We start from the raw sequence: 16,078 nt of genomic DNA, 5'->3' as shown, positions 1-16,078 counted from the left end.
ATCGGCCTATTCCGAAGTTTTCATGGATCCATTAGATAAACACGGGAGACCTATTGTTACGATTTTTCTTGGTTTGTTTGCACATACACGAATGATTATTTGTTTTTGCTCGATTTGGAGCACGCTATGAACTATGAGCTATGATCTATTTAGGCTTGATCACAATCTGTTTACACACTATGTTGAACACCAGTTATACACATGTTGCGCGCAGTGCTTTGTTATTATCTATTTATATCTATTAAACTTGATTTCTCACCGACACGCAAGTGTTGACGTTTTATTTTAACACATGTTCAGGTTTGCTGTAGCTGCTTTTGGAAACTCGAAGACACGTAGGATGTTTTCTTTTACTTTGGACCTAGTTTAAAATATAACAAAACAAATTTATGTATTTGAATATTATGAGTTATGATATGTGATTTATGTTACTTTATGGTGTGTTATGCGCATGCGCAATGAAATGTATTTATTAAATATTGACACCCAAATAGTGTCACGAGTAATGAAACAATTCGTAGCGCCCCGATGTATAATCCGCCATCGGTCGGGGTGTTACAATACGGTATGAAAGTCGCGAAAATATCTATTTTAACTACAAAAAGAGAAAAAAAATAAAACACCTTCAAAATTGTTTAGATTATTATTTATTTTATAATATTGTTTTTGTCATCCTTAACAAGACACTAACTACTTGTTTTCACTTGTTACCCGACCTGCCCAGACCTAACACGGTTAATGGCCCACCTTGAGAGACCAGAAAAAAACATTTTCTACTCGAACCCATTTTCACTTGTTACCCGGCCCGCTTGAACCTAACACGGTTAACATAAGATGGTGAAGGCCTCCTCAACCGGACAAAAAAAAAGACAAGTTTCTACTCGAACCCATTTTCACTTGTTACACGGCCCGCCCATGTATCATGCGTGCATACAAACTACAAGAGTGCATCTTATTCTGGTGGATATCAAACTTGTAAATAAAAATTTGAAAAAGAAAAGAAAAGAAATTGTACTCTTTCTACTCATTTCTTCCCAGAAGAAAACATAATAGTTAACATTTTAAGTTGTTTCAACAAATATGCAACATTCCATTTACGTTGTTAAAGACAGAACAGAATATCATGGCTCATGAAAGACGGACACCGACGAAACACGGACACCGACAAAAAGCAATATAAAAAGCACTAGGGTTATAAGTAATAATTAAAAAACCATGACAGAATAATTATTATACTTAAAAGGAAAAGAGTACAAACATAGACATATAGAACGCGTAGAGTATTATGTTTGCCTAATTTTAATTCTTCACGGCTCGAATGACTAAACCCGTGGGTGTTTTGGTCATTTTTTAGGTGACCAGAACCGAGCAGGTCACGAAGATGAAATCTCATATCCAAAGGGGACAGACGCAGACGTTTTTTCTCAAGAATGGCTAACATCATTTCTTTGTGTTTTTTACGGTTTAGTAGAGACATTAACTCCTTTCTTCCCTGAAAATAACATGACGCGTTATCATGTGCAGTGTCGTGTTAAATAATACATGTATGCATATATAAACAATTATCACATATAGAACAAGATGCTTTCATGTCATATGCAGAAGAAAAATAATTGTAAATTTAAGCAGAATTGACTATATGTTCCTTTTCCAATTTTCACCGACAATAAGATGCAAGATACACACACGAAGGGTAAAAAAATTTGGCAAATTTCGCTTTTCGTCCTTTAGTTATATAGAAAATTTAACTTATTTATTTTTTATTTGTCGTGTAAATAGGGTAAAAATGACCAAATTACCCTCGTATGCAGTGCACTTGACCCAAAATAATAAAATTAAAGTGCTAGCGGAAAAGGCATACGCTGTTATTTCCTTGATTTATGGACGAAAATTGTAATTTGATCAATATTTTATTTTATTTAAAACATCATGAAAAGTAGCCATATTAATATTGATAATTTACCCTTATTTTAAAATAAGTAGACTTCAATTCCATTTCACAAACAATCTCTATTTAAACATATGTCCGTGTTCGTAATTTTATATATGAATTTGTTATACAACAAATAATTTTCAAGGATTACATTATGTGATTATTACAACTTCAAATAACACAAGCAAATTAAAAAAAAGTATTTTCTAGTTTCTGCAGCCTGTTTATATAAAGTTGATTATATGATTCTCCCTATTAATATCATATAATCACTTTTTAAAAGTCACCCCCAAAATCTATTGTTAAAATAGTATATGACTATGTATACATATATCATAAATGCACATACCTGTGTGATGCCTTTGAGCACTGAACCAATATTGGAATTGCAAACCAGTACATGTCACAATCAATAAGCTGGCGAGTCTGTAATGGTTAGTGCAATAATAAACAGATAAACAAACAACAAACAAATATTATAATAGGCACAAATAATTACTAATTTAATACTATTCTACATATATAATAAGAGAAAACCTATTTTTAATTTCCTTTTAAATCAAATTCCAAAAAATAAAACAAAAGTCTACTACTAAATTACTATAACAAATAATAATCACCAATATTTGATTATTTTAATTTGTTAATAATCAACCTACTTGAGTAGTTACCAATATTAATTTTATTTTAATTTCTTATACATCAACCATTAATTTATTTTACTTTTCAACATTTAAGGTATGTTAGATATCAAGAAACAATATCTAATATACTTAGTTTACAAGATTTAAAATTTAGCGTACTTCAGTCTCGAGAGTTACAATTTAATGTATTTCAGTTCTCAAATCGATAAATCTAATGTCTTTTAATCTCAACAAGACATCATATTTTCTAAGGAGTTTTCAGTGAACCAAATAGTCACTCATAGAGGTGCACAAATCAGTTGGAAACCCTAAACCAGTTTGGGTTGGAACCGAAAAACCTTGCAATGCTTTAATATACAATATCCCAAAGTAAAGTTTGACTCAGGTCTGAAAAAGGCTCCACATTTTTTGCATCGAGTACGATTTGGACCACTTGACATTCACATAAATCGAAATGTGCAAAAATTTTCATTCACGTTTCTTGCACCAACACAAACGGATGGTTGCGATTGTCCATTTTCAGTTGCGATTGAGACCTAAGAGTGTGTGTTTTGCGTTTTTGAGAGTGTTTTTGCGTTTTTGTGTGTCGTGATTAAACCGATACATCCAGCACCTATTTATACTAACATATGGGGGCAAAATGGTCCAAAAAGTTCAAAAAATCCTGCTTCAAACGGCTATACAGACGTTTTCTAGCAGCTAGATTTTTCAGACGGTATAAACCGATTCCTAGTTTTGGTTCCTCGCAAATCAGTTCACAAACCAGTTCCTGCTTCCAAAACGGAAATCTGATCCCAATCCCAAACCTACTGTTTTAACGGTTCAGGCCGTTTCAGACAGGTTACGCGTGTGAACAGAACCAAGGCATTTGCCTCACCTACATAGTTTATAATCACCATGGGTATTCTTTAACATTATGGATTCATGATGTTCTACAGCGAATAAATACTCACCAATAGACCAGCATTTATCAGAAGCGAGATGTCTTCATCTTTCACCCTTCCTCCTATTGATAATAGTGAACACTACAATGCAACACAACTAACAGTAGTCAATACCCTATATGTAACTAAAGATTGTTCAAAATAAATGGTCAATATATTTATACAAAAAAGATCGAGTCGTTAACAACTTACTAGTTCTTGATGTCCAATACACGGTTCAGGCTTGTTATTTATAACATGAGCTTCAAACCACTCAAAAACCGCAAGAACACCTACCTTCTTCGTTTCCATCCTTTTCACAGCACGTTTCATCTACAATCAAAGTCAAATTCTGTTATATATAATATAACTTATAACAAACACATAATGTATTACTTAAATAAGATAGCTAACCTGTTTCAAATAATCTTCCATGAACATTAGAGCATGGTCATCCTGTCCCGTATTTAATTTGAAAACGCGCAAAACTTTATCCCTCCTTAATGACTGTTTTTAATGCAGGAATTAAAGCGCACAAATATAATTGAAATTATGCATTATTTTTAATAAATTATATCTCAATAACAAAAACAGAACATACCTCTAATTCTCTATCAACTTGTGTCCTATCCTTTACACTACTGTACAATTGAGATTGTAAAATAAAAGGCTCAACAATAACCTGCAAAAGTCAAAACTTAAAGTCAAAGTTCAAAGTCAACTAACTAGAATCATAAAAACTGGAAATGCTATACTTTATCATTATGAGGAAATTGTGCGCACATCATGCGAAGAGCAACCATGGTGTCGCTGAATATGAGGTTATCTTCTGCATCATTAACACAGTGATAATTAGGGTCTGCATGTAACCAAAAACACAGGTCCAAAACCGGAAAAAAAAAAACCGACGGTTTGGTTTTATGTTTTTGTATAAGTTTTGCATGTAATAAACAAACCAATATAAACCGAACTGGGCTTATAGATTTCTTTTTTTTTCATTTTAAGTAATTTATAATATTTAACAAATATGTAACTCAAATTTTTCTAGCTCAAATACATTATTTTGGGCCTATTTCTTTTTAGGCCCAAATTCTCTTTTTTTTCACATTAAAATTTAATGGTAAAACCGAAATATCAAAACATAACCAAAAACCGAAACTTTTAAAAAATTAACTAAGGGGGTGTTTGGCCTTGCTTTTTTTATTTTAGCTTATGCTTATTACCTTACACAAATAAGCTAAAAAACCAGCTTCAAACAAGCTTCTTCAAATTAGCCTATATAAGCTAATAAGCATAATCTTTAAAGCTAAACCAAACACCAAGTTAAGCTTATTTTATTAAAAAAAAAAAAAAAAAGCTATAAGCTTTGTTAAAAAAGCTAGGCCAAACACCCCCTAAACATAAAGTTTGGGTTTTTGGTTCTGGTTTAGCCCGAAACCAAACGCGCAAACCCCTACCTAGTGAATAATTAGACACTGAGATAATTAATCTGGCGTAAATAATAATAATAATAATAATAATAATAATAATAATAATAATAATGGAATGAAAAAGGGGGAAATAAAATAAACCTGATAATGAAAGAGATTGATTGGAATTGGAATTAGAATCATCATCATCATCTTCTTCTGCTCTGGTTCTCTTCCGTGATGTTGACGGCTTCTTACTATTTTCCATTATTATTATTATCTCTTCAATTCCGGCCGGCCACCGGAGACAACCGGAAGATGAAGACTTATAACTTATTAATTAGGTTTTCACTTCTGTACGGAAATCAATATATTATTAAATCAAAATATATATTTTTATATACGTTTTTTTTTAAACGGCAACTTTGGCAATTAATCGCAATTAAGATATATCGCACTCCTTTGTCTAACAGTAGAAGGAGACTCGCCACCCTATTCGGATCAGACTATGTTGACATATTCGGGATCCATGTTGGCATCCGAGTTTGGCTTGATAGTTCTCGGTAAAACCCAGTTGGCTCACCCCGCCCGAAGACACGATAGATTTTTTTGCTCTGGGAAAATCCGGTCGGAATCAGGACTCGATCCCGAACATCCGGGTCATCCATCATGTTCTGGCCATTGGGGCAAGCCCGCTGGTTTTTTTATAATCGTTTTATTTAGAGAAAATGTTTTCATTGGCTTAAATTTTATATTCTTTTAAAACATATTTTTTACTAGCATCATGTGAGGCGTCATTAGATGAATTTTAATTGAGTACTTGTTTAAATTACGATAATACATGTTAATAAAAAAAATACGGTATGTGAATTTTTTATTTTCTTAAACAATTGAAATTAGTAGAATAGACTCTATCAGTTTCCCTAATTGGTACATGAAATTTAAAACTGTCTTATAGTCATGAAAGTATAAAGTAGTTAAACGAGTCGTAATTCATATTTGATACTTGTGTTAAGCGTGTCGTTTCTAACATGCTAAACCTGTTAAGACACGAAATGTCAGCCCTGATCCTAATAATGTGTCATATTTACATGTATAAGCCTAGATGAAGTACCACTGAATGGATTAGGCTTCACGATACAGAACTCCCTAAGAGCTTTCCGATGATACAGCGGATTTTTGTTGTTAAAAAAAGTTGTGTTTTTGTTTTTTTAATTTAAAATTATTTTCTTACCATGAAAACTACATAAAGTGAACCTTTATGTTTGTTTATATATTCATATTTAAAATCTGAAACTATTCATGATTTAAATTGTGTTGCAGGCCAGTCGACAAGAAAATTGAAAGTCAACATTGGACTTGCATTTCACAAACGACATGAATGGGTTGAACATGTCACCAAGACACTCATTGAAGACTTGCCTGAATCCACCCATGAAGAGAGTTTCCAAACGATGCTATGATGCCAACTTATGCTGATGTTTCACCACGGATGTGTGGAACAAGACAACGGAAGATGGTGAAGGGGAGTTGGTCAGATGATGTTCAATTTGGTGATCTAGGTAACAAAGGGTTGAGTTTGATCTCGGTTCTATTTGAGTGTGCGGTGGCTATTTCGGTTGATAATTTGGGGTGAGGCTCATATGATGGTTCTTGAGTTAACCCAAATGGCTTCTCCGTATGCTCCATCTTGTGGTGAGAGAGTTGTTGCTTACTTTGCAAAAGCCATGGCTAGTAGGGTTGTGAACTCATGGCTAGGGATTTGCTCACCTTTGACTAATCACAAGCTTATTCATGGTGCTTTTCAAGTCTTTAACAACGCATCTCCATTTGTCAAGTTTGCTCATTTTACCTCCAACCAAGCCATTCTCGAAGCTTTTCAGCGTCAAGACAGGGTCCATATCCTGGACCTTGACATCATGCAAGGTTTGCAGTGGCCAGCACTGTTTCACATTCTGGCCACGCGGATAGAGGGCCCACCCTATGTCAGGATGACTGGCATAGGCACCTCTATAGAACTTTTAGTAGAGACGGGAAAACAACTCTCTAACTTTGCAAAACGTCTTGGAATGTCATTTGAGTTCCATCCTATGGCAAAAAAGATTGGGGATGTTGTTGATCTCTCTTCATTGCAAATCCGAAGAGGGGAGGCAATCGCAATACATTGGCTTCAACATTCGCTTTATGATGCTACAGGGACCGATTGGAAGACCATGAGACTACTCCAAGAACTTAACCCTAGAATCATCACTCTAGTTGAACAAGACATATCTCATGGAGGCTTATTCTTGGACCGGTTTGTTAGTTCTCTCCATTATTATTCTGCCATCTTTGATTCTCTAGGAGCATTCCTCTCAAACGACGACAACAACCGACATCGCGTTGAGCACTCATTGATCCATAGAGAGATCAACAACATACTTGCAGTTGGAGGACCTGGGAGGAGAGGGGATGATAAATTTAGGGTTTGGAGAAATGAGCTTGGAAGAAATGGATTCTTGCAAGTGCCAATGAGTAGTAACTCATTAGCACAGGCTCAATTAATTCTTAACATGTTTCCACCAACACATGGCTATAATCTGGTCCAAGAAAATGGGACACTTAGGTTAGGATGGAAAGAGACTGCTTTGTACACCGCTTCTGCTTGGACTTGTCATGTTTCAAGATGAAAAGTATAACCGTGTTGAATATTAGTACTGATTGAAAATTTGATTTGTTAAGTAGTTTTATAGTTGCTTTTATTATGAAGTTATTGTCTGGATATGTGGTATTTTGACATTACCAAAACACCTACTACAATGACATAAGTTCTAAGAAAACTTTTGTAATATATTTGTCATGTAGATAGAGATGGAAATGGGACGGGTTTAGATAATCTTAAATACCCAATTATAAAAGTTTGTAACATAACCGGCCCAAAACCCCTCATGTATCCTATCGGGTAATTACGAGATGAATATTGGGTATACCCACGGGTTTTTGATATACCCATTAGTTTATTAAGAATACTCGTTGGACGTAAAATATACGCGACCCAAACTCCGTATGGTATTTATCGGAAAGACAATTACAATAAATACATTATATATACTTCAAATAAAAAGAAACATGAAGGTATATATTGGGGTAAATGTTATCGGGTAATTATGTTGGATAACCAACTATGTATATCATCAGATTTCATACTCACAAAAAGTTTTAATACTGATTCAATACCCGGTTCCCTGAAAAATCTCAAAATAATCTCATCAAGTACCCGACCCTAAAGATGTCTGAGATGTTTCGGTATTCCGAACAGGTTTGTGTTTTACTGGCATCCCGAAATAGATATTTTGTATAGATCTTGATGCTTGGCAGCTAGGTAAGTGAATATTAAAGATACCTCCCCCCCCCCCCTCTTTTTATATATACAGACGGTTTAATATATCTAAAAGGTCTAAAGCAAAATTTAAAATCAATACCCTTTTTTAAAGAAATTGATAATCGTCAAGCATTCGTACATGTATCATACATTATTAGCATTTAGAAACTAACAAATTTCATTGAAGATGATATGAAAGTTGTAATGTTAAGAAATCATACGTTATAAGCATTTAGCAACAAGCAAGAGGCCATAAAAATGAACCTAGGTGTTGCTATGGTAGTGGTGATGCCAACATGTTGGTTGGTCGCTGTGGTGATGGTGGGGCCGCATGGTTATGGTGGTAGCGGGGTGACATGGTGGTGCTAGCTATGGGCAACGAAGAGAAGATGCAAAGAGATGGCAGAGAGGGTGAGAATAGACTAAAAAGAGAGTTCAAAATTTTGTTTTCTTTATATATCTTTTTGTTGTTTATATTTAGAGTTAAACCAACCGAAGTAACAAGAAAATAAAACCATAAAAAAACAACTTGGGCTAGCTCAAGTGGCCAGCCAAATGATGGGTAAGAGCTTGATGCCGGTTGGCCTCTCAAGTTCGAATCTTGATGGCGACACGAGTTTTCTATTAGAGTGTCCCTTCCCATAGAGCTTGCTCGTGTGGGCGGACAACTCATGTCAAGTGGCAGGGGGCTCGAAATTTTCTCGTGGAATGCCTAGCCAAACTCGGATGCCAAGCGTGGGCCCGGTTAAGACAACATAGTCTTGGCCCGAGTGGGGCGGTTGGGGCTCTCTCAGAGAGCTGTGGCTGATTATTCAACCACTATTGTTAGATATAGTGTCAATGGTCAACAATAAGTCAAATCAACTGCTGGTTGCTGGTTATAAAGTTTGAGGGTGTAAACAGTTAATACTTCATTCTTTGAAGTTTGGGGTGAAATTACAAAGTAATGAAGACTTGAGGGACTAAAGTTGAAATAAGTTTGTTACATGACTGTTAGTTACGTTTGGGGATAAATGACTGGAATTAGGGTTTAGTTTTTAGTTCTTTTCAATTCTGATTCATTCGTTCTTGTAATTATGTAATTACGTTTTCGTTCAATAATAATCATTTGTTTTTCGTTTATCATTGTTCTTGATTCAATCATCTTTAATAATTGGTATCAGAGCCTGCTCTCGATTACGAAGGTGATTCAATTAATCCGTGAAATTGAAGAACAAGATGGTTTCAACGAAGTTCGAACTAGAGAAATTTGAATGTAAAAATGATTTTAGTCTTTGGAGGGTTAAGATGAAGGCGCTATTGGTACACCAGGGAGTTGTAGATGCACTCGTCGGGGAAGACAGACTGCCAACGGACTTAAGCGACAAAGAAAAGAAGGATATTCTCGAGAAGGCTCACAGCGCCATTATTTTGAGTCTCGGTGATCGTGTTCTACGCGAGGTGTCTAAAGAACAGACGGCTGCAGGGGTTTGGTTGAAACTGGAAAGTTTGTACATGACCAAATCCTTAGAAAATCGTTTGTATCTCAAGAAGAGGTTGTACTCATTCCAAATGGCTTCTGGAAAGACATTAGAGGATCATACGGATGAGTTTAACAAGTTGGTGTTAGATCTTGAGAATATAGATGTCGAAATTGATGAAGAAGATCAAGCAATCTTGTTTCTGTCATCACTTCCACATTCCTATGAACATTTTGTTGACACACTAATGTTTGGTAGGGATACTTTGTCAATGGATGAAGTCATGGCTGCAATTAACTCCAAAGAATTGCAAAAGAAGAATGAAGGCAATGATGATTCTGCAAATGGCCTGTATGTTAGAGGAAGGACAGATCAAAGAAACCCTAAGTCCAAGATGTCTAACAGATCCAAATCACAAACTAAAAGAAAGTGCTATATATGTAACTCTGATAAGCACTTAAAAGAGATTGTCCAGAAAGAAGAAAGAAAAAAGGTGAAAGCAGTAGTAATAGGAATTCAAATCCATCTCCTGAAGGTTCTCAAGAAGGTTATGACGGTGCTGATGTCATGATGGTATACAATGGAGATGTTAAAGGAGAATGGATCATGGATTCTGGGTGTTCATACCACATGCCACCAAATAAAGATTTCTTTGATAAGTTGATACTTGAATATCTTGGTTCTGTACAATTAGGTGATGACAAACCGTGTAAGATTCAAGGACATGGCAATGTTTCTTTGAAATTAGAAGGTGGAGCCATGTTTACATTGACAAATGTGAGGTATATTCCTGAACTTACAAGAAATCTTATTTCTCTAGGTACTTTTGAAAGTAATGGATATGGGGTTAGTTTAAGAAATGGAAAGTCTAGAGTTGTGAATGGTTCTTTGATTGTAATGTCTGGTACTAGGAAAAGGAACAACATCTATGTATTAGATGGTTGTGTTCAACAAGGGTCAGTTTCTATTGCAGATAACAAAAAGGGTAATTCTGTCATTCTATGGCATAATAGAATGGGGCATATTAGTGCAGATGGGCTGATAGAATTGAATAAGAGACAAGTTTTCAAAGATATGAGGGAACTAGATAGTAAGTTCTGTGAACATTGTGTCTTAGGAAAAGCTAAGAGGGTTCAATTTAGAAAAGGGTACATAGTTCAAATGTCACACCCTCAAATTCCACTAACGGAGTTTTACCGTCAGAGGGTGTGAACTAACAGGATCGGAATCATTAGTTATAATCAAACCATAAAAACGTTTAAATGAAATTAAGTGCGGAAGCGTAAAAACTAAAAGACAAAAGTTGCGTCACGCAGGACGACTTAAAAACCCAAGTAATAATAGTTAAAACATGTTTGCATATCAGAATGTTCAAAAACCATGCATGATCCTATACCGCGCGCCCGCCTCGGCTACCTGAGAATAACATACTAAAAGTGTCAACACGGGGTTGGTGAGTTCACAAGTTTATATAAAATAAAGCGTTTAGCGTTTGCGTTCAGCGTTTTGCGTTTTGCGTTTAGCAGATAGTGTTAAATCAATTATATATCGATAGGTAGCTAGCCTATACAACAAGTATTACAAAGTGTTCGACACCGAAGCTGACTGTTTATCAAGTGCCTTGTCACCAGGTCATCCAGACCATGGTACGTGTTAGCCAAAATTACACCCGCTCGACCTCCAGTCGAGTTTAGCGTTGGGTGGGGTTTGTCAAACCCAGTAGTACTACTCAACAGTGACTCGCTATTCCAAATATTAACCTGTTCGATGTGTAAGACTTCAAATGTTTCGTTTGCCACTTAGCCTTTACAAGTGATATATAATTTACTAACAAAATATTAAATGCGTTTTTCGGAGTATGTTATCTCCCCCAAGTGAAAAGCGTTTAAAACAGTTTAAAGGGGTAAGTGAAACTCACTGTTTGCGAAGAATTCCCAAATTAAATCACCAAAGGATGCGCGTCACAGAAAAACTCTCTCTAGCGTTCTAAAACAACAAAGAGATTTTTTTAAGTGTCAAAACTATTATCGAGTCTCTAGACTCGGCACATAATACCTATGCACACAATATGTTTCGTGTTTCGTTTGTGAATCGTGTGTGACTTTAACAAGTACATTTGTGATACATTACATGTGTGAGCAATTATTTACGTGTCATGTATTAATAATGTACATCACTAGCAATTACTCTCCGTAAGGACAATTTGGTCACACATAACAATTAACTAGCAATTATTCCCCGCAAGGGCAATTTGGTCAAAACACGACAACTATTTAGCAAGTATTCCCCGCAGGGGCAATTTGGTCAAAACATAACAATTAACTAGCAATTATCATGTTTCATGCATTTTCACAAAATTCAGCAGCTAGTTTCACCGAGACAGAAATTCTACTTGAAAGATTGTACTATTCCACCGATCATAGCATCTCAATTAATTTACCAAAAATCATCACAAAAGCATGCATGTGTTAGGTTTCCAGAACATATTTTATTTTATTTTTATTCCACATAGATTTCTCATAATGATCAAAACATTACAGCAAGCTCATAACAGTCAAATTCATGCGCAATAGAATTTTATTTGAAATTCCCATTAAATGAAAAATCCAACAAATACAAGACCACTTGGGTTAGGTTCCTGACTCAATAAGTCAACTTCCAGAAGTGGAACCAACCCAATTGGTCTCGTAGTTCATGAGATATAACATTTACAAAACAACCTAACAGCAGGTCTAACAACTCAGCTTTGCACAACGTTTTTGTAAAATCATAAAGGTTAACTTTTACACGTCCAAAAATTGCAAATTTATATTATTTAGAAACTAGACTCAAAGTTTACTGTAGTATCAATTATCTCAATCAATTTTCACATTTACACCCTGTTACAGTCAGTTGAACATCAACAACACAATCTGTCCAGAAACTGTTTACATCCAAACTCAACATATTAACTATCTATGGACCACAAATCATTCATATAACATTCTAGACACTATAACCACTATCCATGCATATCAATTACACCATACATACATGGTTAGGGTTTTATTTGAATTCAAAATCAAGAACACATCAATTAACATGTAATAATACCAATTCTAGTCATCATATCACAATCAATCCATCATCAAATCAAGATAAAACATATGAACACATATACATATGAAAATCGGACCTATGGTTTATAATTATACCTTCAAAAACACCAATACAAGCAAGAGGAAGGTAGAAGATGGCTAGAAACGGATGTAGGATGCTTCAATTGTGAAAAACCAAGATCAAAACCAAGTGATATGTGTGTGTATGTGAGCCGACTGTGAGGAGAGCAATGGGGGGGGGGGGGGGCTGCCGTCGACTTAGGTGAGGGAAAGAGAGAGGAGAGGTTAGGGTTTATTATTATTAATAATAATAACATGTTACCTTTAGTCCCTCAACTTCCAAATGTTACTTTTCTAGCTTAATTAACTAGTTCTTGCATATTATGTTAACGTTTATAACAATGTTATCACATAACACATAAGTCTAACACATAATTATCACATAATTATTGTTTTGGTGTTTTTCGTTTATACACCAATTGTTTGCGTCAACTCGTTTGCGTTTCGGTGCAATTCCCGAAAGACTACACATGTAGTAAGTGTTAAGCGTCATTTAAACCCTAGTTTAAATGTAATGAGGTGTGCGTTATAGATTCAATGATCTTTAGGTTTGAATTGACGGAGTTGAGTTAACGGAGTTAACCTGAAATTGACGATTGTCACATCAAAGGGTATATTGGACTATATACATGCAGATCTTTGGGGTCCTGCTAAAGTGGATTCTTTAGGAGGGGCAAAATACTTCTTAAGTATAGTAGATGACTATTCAAGAAGGGTATGGGTGCATATATTGAAACATAAAGATGACACTTTTGATAAATTCAAAGAATGGAGGGCACTGGTAGAGAATCAGACCGAAAGAAAGATTAAGAAACTTAGGGCTGATAATGGTCTTGAGTTCTGTAGTGGTTGGTTCAATAAGTATTGTAGAGAGAATGGGATTGCTAGGCATATGTTGATTCCATGTACACCTCAACAAAATGGTTTAGTCGAGAGAATGAACAGAACTCTCCTAAACAAGGTTAGATGTATGCTTATCAGCTCTGAAATGCCCAAAAGTTTTTGGGCAGAAGCAGTGTCCACTGCTGCTTATCTTGTTAACAGATCTCCTTCATTAGCTATTGACAAGAAAACACCAATGGAGATGTGGACTGGTGGTAATACTAGTTATGACCATTTAAGGGTATTTGGGTCATTATGCTATGCTCATATTAGTCAAGGAAAGCTAGAACCAAGGGCTGAAAAGTGTATTTTCTTGGGGTATCCTGAAGGAGTGAAGGGTTATAGATTGTGGAGGTTGGATGATAAAGGTCCAAGGATTAAGATAAGCATGGATGTGGTGGAGTTTAGAGAAAGTGTCATGTACAGAGATGTTGGTAATATAGGAAAAGGAAAGGGTTCTTGGGATAAGGAAGTTCATATTAAGGTGGAGGATATTGACAAAGATGTAACTGAAAGAAATGAGTTTACAAGTCAAGAGGGTCCATCTAGTAGATCTCAAACTGGTTATAGTATTGCAAAGGAGAGAACTAGAAGAACTATTAAACCTCCTCTAAGGTTTAGAGATTCAGAAGATGTTTCTGCATTTGTGTTTCATATTGCAGAAATGGAAGATGCGTGTGAACAAATGAGCTTTAATGAAGCCATAAACTCAGTTCATAAAGAGTTATGGATTAAAGTAATGGAAGAAGAGATGGACTCATTGTATAAGAACAAGACATGGGTATTGGTGGACAAACCCAAGGATCAGAAGCTTGTGTCATGCAAGTGGATTTATAAGGTGAAAGAAGGTGTACCAGGAGTTGAGAAACCAAGGTTTAAAGCAAGGTTAGTGGCTAAGGGGTTTACACAAAGGCCTGGTATAGATTATAATGAAATATTTTCACCTGTTGTTAAACATACATCCATAAGGGTATTATTGTCATTAATTGCTTCGGAGGATTATGAATTAGAGCAGCTTGATGTGAAAACTGCTTTTCTTCATGGGGTGTTGGAAGAAAACATTTATATGAAACAACCTTGGGGATTTGAAGAGAAAGGTAATGAAGAAAAGGTGTGCCTGTTGAAGAAGTCATTGTATGGCTTAAAGCAATCTCCAAGACAATGGTACAGGAGATTTGATGAGCACATGATCAGTTGTGGGTTCAAGAGAAGCAGTTATGACAATTGTGTGTATTTCAAAGAATACAACAAAGGTAATTTTGTGTATCTTTTGTTATATGTGGATGATATGTTGGTAGCATGCAAAGATAAGAAACAGATTGATGCTACTAAGGTGTTGTTAAAGGGAGAGTTTGACATGAAAGAATTAGGCGTTGCAAGGAAGATATTGGGAATGGAGATAACAAGAGACAGAAACAATAGAAGGATATGGCTGTCACAAAAGTCATATGTAGATAAGGTGTTAAAAACTTATCATATGCAGAATAGAAAAGCTGTGGTAACTCCATTGGCACAACGCTTTAAACTTTCAAGTCAAGATTGCCCTAAGTGTGAAGATGATGTAAAGTATATGGAGAATATTCCATATGCTAATGTGGTTGGCAGCCTTATGTATATGATGGTTTGTACCAGGCCCGACATTGGATATGCTGTGAGTTTAGTAAGCAGGTATTTGTCCAATCCTGGTAAGAACCATTGGGAGGCTGCTAAGTGGATCTTGAGGTATCTAAATGGTACAAGAAATTATGGTTTATTGTTTGGTAGAGGCTGTGATAATGGGTCAGTGATTCAAGGTTTTGTGGATGCTGATTTTGCTAAGGATTTGGATAAAGGCAGATCAATCACAGGGTATGCCTTTATGGTTTTGGGTAGTTTGGTTAGCTGGAAAGCATTGCTGCAGCATGTTGTGGCTCTATCTACAACGGAATCAGAATATATTGCTTTAACAGAGGGTGTTAAAGAAGCAATTTGGTTGAAGGGATTTGTGTCTGAGTTGGGAATTGACAATGCGGAGGCTGTAGTTCATTGTGACAGTCAAGGTGCAATACAGTTGTCAAGAAATAGCATATTTCACAAGCGTACTAGGCATATTAATGTAAAGCTTCATTTCATTAGAGATATTGTGCAATCAAAAGAAATTGAAATAAAGCAAGTGGATACAAAAGATAATGCTGCTGACATATTCACGAAGGTTCTGCCAAGTTTTGACTTTGAGAATTGTTTGGGTATTTTAGGAATTTGTTGAATTGCACTAAGGTGGAGATTGTTAGATATAGTGTCAATGGTCAACAATAAGTCAAATCAACTG

General features: G+C 35.6%; 2 pseudogenes across 1 annotated transcript; one reads left to right on the top strand and one right to left on the bottom strand.

The window, feature by feature from the left end:
* Positions 1–832: 832 nt before the first annotated feature.
* Positions 833–5,224, bottom strand: LOC143616321 (uncharacterized; annotated as a pseudogene). Its single transcript, XR_013150642.1, has 8 exons — positions 5,072–5,224; positions 4,256–4,329; positions 4,102–4,182; positions 3,915–4,007; positions 3,714–3,833; positions 3,531–3,602; positions 2,283–2,359; positions 833–1,492 (listed from the first exon to the last, which is right to left on the bottom strand). The product of XR_013150642.1 is annotated as an uncharacterized LOC143616321 (transcript).
* Positions 5,225–6,371: 1,147 nt separating this feature from the next.
* LOC143616314 (protein SCARECROW pseudogene) lies at positions 6,372–7,916 on the top strand (annotated as a pseudogene).
* Positions 7,917–16,078: the final 8,162 nt, after the last annotated feature.

The sequence above is a fragment of the Bidens hawaiensis genome, unplaced genomic scaffold (genome assembly GCF_021521415.1).
Source record: "Bidens hawaiensis isolate Kalapana, Puna unplaced genomic scaffold, B.hawaiensis_p1.1 tig00046789_1, whole genome shotgun sequence".
Classification (NCBI taxonomy): Eukaryota; Viridiplantae; Streptophyta; class Magnoliopsida; order Asterales; family Asteraceae; genus Bidens; species Bidens hawaiensis.
This window is presented reverse-complemented; position numbering and strand designations above follow the sequence as displayed.